Source organism: Eurytemora carolleeae, unplaced genomic scaffold (assembly GCF_000591075.1).
Source record: "Eurytemora carolleeae unplaced genomic scaffold, Eaff_2.0 scaffold2788, whole genome shotgun sequence".
NCBI lineage: Eukaryota > Metazoa > Arthropoda > Copepoda > Calanoida > Temoridae > Eurytemora > Eurytemora carolleeae.
In genome coordinates this window covers 1-5,651 of record NW_019398674.1, presented here as the reverse complement: position 1 = coordinate 5,651, position 5,651 = coordinate 1, and the positions used below count along the sequence as shown (strand labels likewise).

At 32.0% G+C, this 5,651-nt stretch overlaps 1 long non-coding RNA gene across 1 annotated transcript; it reads right to left on the bottom strand.

The window, feature by feature from the left end:
- Positions 1-565: 565 nt before the first annotated feature.
- On the bottom strand, positions 566-4,755 carry LOC111717582 (uncharacterized). Its single transcript, XR_002768825.1, has 5 exons — positions 4,638-4,755; positions 3,905-4,013; positions 3,594-3,646; positions 2,376-2,473; positions 566-691 (listed from the first exon to the last, which is right to left on the bottom strand). It is a non-coding gene; the product is annotated as an uncharacterized LOC111717582 (long non-coding RNA).
- Between the last annotated feature and the right edge of the window lie 896 nt (positions 4,756-5,651).

The following is a 5,651-nucleotide window of genomic DNA, read 5'->3' as shown; positions in this document are numbered from 1 at the left end:
TGGTAATCATGGACCTTGAAAATGGAGATCAAGTTTTTAGAAGGGAATATTTTCAACTCCAAGATTCTAGGGAGGGAGGGGGGGGGGTAATTACCCCCCATAAACCCCCTAATAACGCCTATGGTTTCGAGATTTATTCAGAAATACTTTATAAAATATTTATTCTGCATCTGAATCCAACGAAACTTGACAGTTGAGTGATAATTTCTAGATCGTCTTTGAACTTTAAAATAATTTGCGGCATTCCTTCGTTTATAAATCTAATTTTGCAAGAGAACTCCTCCGACAATAATTCTAAAATGTCTTCTGCTTTTCTGAAAAAATTTGTTTTCATTGAATTTAAAAAAACCACGAATTTATAAATTCTGAACACTTTTTTTTCACGAACTTTTTTGTTTTTGTTTTACAATGAGAAAATGTTCACAATTGAAATAGAAATCCTAGTAAATGTATAAACACCTTGGTTCTCTTTAGAAAAATAGTTTATCTTCTATTTTAAAATGTGTTGAATGAAAGTTCTAAAATCTAAAAATTGACCAAAAAAGTAAAAATCATGAATGTTTCTGAAAATTTTATTTTTATTGTCTTTTGATTACAATGAAAAAGTTGAAATTTTTCCGATTTAATTTGTTTTGTAAAATCTTCTGTTCCACATTTTCAAATTAACACAAAGTCTCCTCTCCATGTAATCCTAGAAAATAATATGTTCTGGGGCCGAATTTAAGGATTTTTCAGGGTCGCTGAACTCCCCACCACCAATTCAAATTTGAATCACTAATTCAAATCCTTTCTAAATCTTTTGAATTGGTGTTTCAAAATTGGACAGACATTCTTGGTAGATCATTAAATTCGGTCACTGTACATGCACAGAGTGTCCCAAAAAAATGAAATTTGAGAAAAAGTTCAAGATCGTCTTCAATGTTATAGACTTTTCGCGGCATTTATGTGTCAGCCTACTTTAGCATGTATAATTAATTATTGAAACAATAATTACAACATTTCAGTTTCACTATTTGGGTAATTCCGAAATATGTTTTGCCATCTTAGTGTTTTAGTTTATATTTTAATTTAATGAAAAATTAATATTTAATATAATTAATAATTAAAAATTAATTTAATTTTAATAATTTTAATAAAAGAAATATTTGGACGAAATTCTGAATACCATCAGTTCGGCGGTTATTTTAAAAAGCACAATAAATGCAGACCACATTTTGGAAATACCAGGTTATTTTGTGTTTGTTACACGAATATTTTACTTTTAAAATAAGGCTGAAAAATTAATTTCAAAGATCAAAGACGATATTTCAGATGTTTCGTGTTACCCCCTCTTTGTAATTATTTACATCTCCGACATTTGATTTTTTTTCTTCAAAATATTTTTTCTATTTTAATATCCACTTAAAGGGGGTTTATTTAGTTAATTGGAAGAAAAGATTTTTTAATTAATTAATTAATTAATAAGGGGGGTTATTGGGGTTACTTACCCCCCCCCCTAGAATCTTGGGGACACAAATATCCCCGTTTAGTAACTTGATCTCCATTCTCCATGTCCATGATTACCATTAATAATTAGGAAAAATGTTGAAAAAAATTTTGCGCTTCGCGCAGATAATGTTACTCAATCAACTTTATCAAAGTAACATACATAAATTTTACCCAAAAATCGAGTTCTTTAATGCAGAGTAGCGTACTTGGACTATATGTCAAATTAAGTATAAAGCTCTCCCGGCGGGGGGGGGGGGAGTAAAATGTTAAAAGATCAAGATTATTAAGAATTAGATTTTAAAAAGTAAGACATTTCTCTATAAAAATATAGTGAAATGAGCATATTTACTTAGTACATTGACGACAAGAAAATTTTAGAAATTAGAAATTAGAATATAAACAATTGCTTTTGACACTTGTGATTTGTCATTATGTGTTTAGAGGGATATCCAATCTGTGGTTTGAAAATTAAGACAATATTTTTTCAAAGTTTTGCAGAGTAGCTTTTCTAAAGATTTAAAAAAGTTATATCTTTTTCTTCTTAGAGTAAAACTATTTTTTATGTTACTTGAAATAAATTCAGTTTTTTACAGATCTTTGTAGTTAGTGTAAAATGAATGACTATAATGAAGGATATAAAACAAGGTGAAAGCTTAAAGGTAGGAAATGAAGCCTTTATTTGATGGAGTTTGTAAATGCCAGAAATGAGTGGAAAATTCAAATTAAACCCAACTAAAACCAATAATTTGATTTACATCATGATATTTTTCTAGGGGGGTAAAAAAATTCTAAGGGGGGTTAAAAAAATTCGCCACATTAAAAAAATTTACCCCCCCTCCCTACAAAACCCTTATTTACGCCCCTGTCGGTAAATCATGTTCTTTTACCTTCCCTATATTTTGATGTACCAATTCGGGGCATAGGGGTCCCCTGCCACCCATTCCACCCTACTCGCCGGCTCAGGGGGCACTTCTACCACTCCAATCTAAACAAAAAAGAAAATTCCAATTTAAGCAGAATTACTGGTAGAACTTTGGGACCTCGTATATCCTTTATCTATAGTTTTGATTCAACGCACTGTGATTCAAAGGTTGCAAACTATTGCGCAAAAATCTATAAACATTTTGCCAATCATACTTCTTTTAAACGAACGCTAATGGTCATGAAATGTACATGTCTAGGACTACAAAAAATATACATGACACGGTGGACTAGGGTAAATTTGAATTCGAACCAGACTGGCCTTATAGTGACGCGCGGCAAGTGATGCCCCACCCTATCCTATGTCGGACCGGTTTGAACTTTGATGGCGCAGCCAGACTTTTTACAGTGCCCGGCCTATCCTGGGCCTATTTAACCTACCAGCTTAGTTTACTGTAATAAGTAAGTGAGGCATATGGCAATACTTTAAACTCGACCCTGTCTTAAAAAATTGATGCAATTTTTCTTTAAATTCTGGGTATAATTTGAAGGCCCAAGTATGAGAAACGCCAATTTATTTGATTGCATCTTTAAACTTTAAATATGTTTAATATTCAAAGATTTGAAAATTCAAGCTTTGTATCAAAAAATAAACTCATAATCAAGTATAAAGATTAGGAAATTTTAATCGAAAATTCAAAATTTGTCGAAAATTTCAAACACCTAACTTTAAAAGTTTAGGGTCTGAGAAGGTTTTAAAAAAATCGTTTAAAAATTCATCGAAAAAGTGTAAAACTTTTTACAATAACAAATATAGGACAAATAATCTATATAGGCATATGTTCTTTATGACCTTAGATGATCTTTAGCTAAAAAAGTAAAAAACTTATGGACTATTTAAAAAAAAAATTTAAAACACCTTTCCACCTAAAATGCCAGAATTTTAGCGTACTCTGCCCTACCCTTCGCGTGACAGTTTTTTCCCCCAAAGTTCTTAATTATAAAGTTGAAGAAGTGTAAAAGTTTAAGCGTTTTTTAAGAAAAATACCAGATAAGGGACAAGGGGTTTGAATCTCGCCCCCCCCCCCCTAACTGGGATAGGGTTAAAATGTACATAAAAGAAAATCAGCAAAAAAAAACAGAAAAAGAGGCAAGGAGTTCTTAAAAGTAAAAATAAAACTTACTTCGTCAGTACATTCTGAAGTCAGTGGCCCGTTTCCAAAACAGAATAATTCTCCTAAAACAAAACAACATTTCTACAAAAAAATGTTGTCAAATTTTGTTAAAACATTGGGATTGTGGACTTATTAAGATTTGCACAAAATGCGAAATACTTCGTTTTTTTCGTAGATCTGAAAGAGAAGAACAGAAAACACATGTATGATCAGATAAAAAGATAACTAATAGGAGAAAAAAATTCACTGCTCTTTTTGAATTTTGTTAAAAAAAATTTTAATTTAAAAATAAATTGCTGAAAAAATTATAGATTTTCTACCTGTCTTATCCCCTGCTTTAGTATACAGGCATCCATTAAAACAATCTGATGGTAGAGTAGAAGGATTAAGCGTAGAATAGTAGATGTAAATATCACCATCAGACGCTTTCTANCAGACGCTTTCTATACATTAAAACAATCTGATGGTAGAGTAGAAGGATGAAGAGTAGAATAGTAGATGTAAATATCACCATCAGACGCTTTCTATACATTAAAAGAACTGATACTCGCCACTAACTGCACTTTCAATATATTTGAAGCCTTTGGTGCATATATACCTTTGATATTTCCAACTTTGAGTATATTTTATCTACCAAATAAATAGTTTGAAATATCGAAGGTCTTTCTCTACATCAGGTATCATTATTATTATTATTACTAGCCTTTTAGGGCGCTTCTCGCCAATCTTCTATTTTAATTGTGAACTTGTTCTCTTTGTGTAAAACAAAACAAAGAAAGTTCGCGGATTTTAACAAAAAAAATTCGTAGATTTTAAAAAATTTTCAAAAGTTTAATGAAGATCGAATTTTGATGGAGACAAATATTTGAAATTTTGATCATTCATAAATCTTCCCTGGGGCCACGTAAGGTCCCACACTAAATTTAGACCTGATCGGTTCAGCCGTATGGACGTTTATTGGATACAAACAAACAGACAGACAAGCTAAATTTATATATAGATTATTATTATTATTATCATTATTATCATCATTATTATTGATATTATTATTACCCTATTTTGGCAACATTCTCCTGTAGTTCTAGCAATACAAAATAAAATAATAAAAAGTAATTTCATCTTTATGTCTCTTCAGAGGTTGACTAAGTCCAAGTATTATTGATAAACTAAAACAAAAACGCTGAGTAGACACGCATAAACATGAACATAACTTTATCATCAAATTTTTTAAGCTGCGTGTTAAACAAAAAAATGGTGTTCACATTGAGTTCCCACTGTACGTACTACGTAAACTAGTATTCACCCTTGTTTTACTTAATTTTGAGCAAGGTAAATATCTTATTCGAACAAGATCCGACTGATCTAAAGAATACTTTTGTGCGTGAGACATGCCAAACTACGTATACATTCCCTTTAAAGTTTATATTGTGGTGAATGGTGATATAGTTTGATATAAAAGAAAATTGATGACATTTGGTTTTTTTTTTCAAATACTGCCTTGGTTTTTTGAAAGTGTTTTTGATCATCTTTATTTACAGCTTGGTCAAAGGAGCAAACTACTCTTTAAACATTTTATGATTAATAAATTGATCTTACGTATACGAGTTGAGGATTAAAGCTGGGTTGACTCATGCATCAGCATTTGTAGGGAAATTAATACGCTTTTTATTGGTCAATTCAAAGCCTTAAATGTGGGGAGGGATGAAATATATAAAGAGGAGGGGAGGTATGTATGGAATAAAGAGAGGAGGGATAGGGTGAGTATATGGGGAGGTATGGAATAAAGAGGGGAGGGATGGAGAGGATAGGATAGGGTGAGTATATGGGGAGGTATGTATGGAATAAAGTGGGGAGGGATGGAGAGGATAGGATGAGTATATGGGGAGGTATGGAATAAAGAGGGGAGGGATGGAGAGGATAGGATAGGGTGAGTATATGGGGAGATATGTATGGAATAAAGAGGGGAGGGATGGAGAGGATAGGGTGAGTATATGGGGAGGTATGGAATAAAGAGGGGAGGGATGGAGAGGATAGGATAGGGTGAGTATATGGGGAGGTATGTATGGA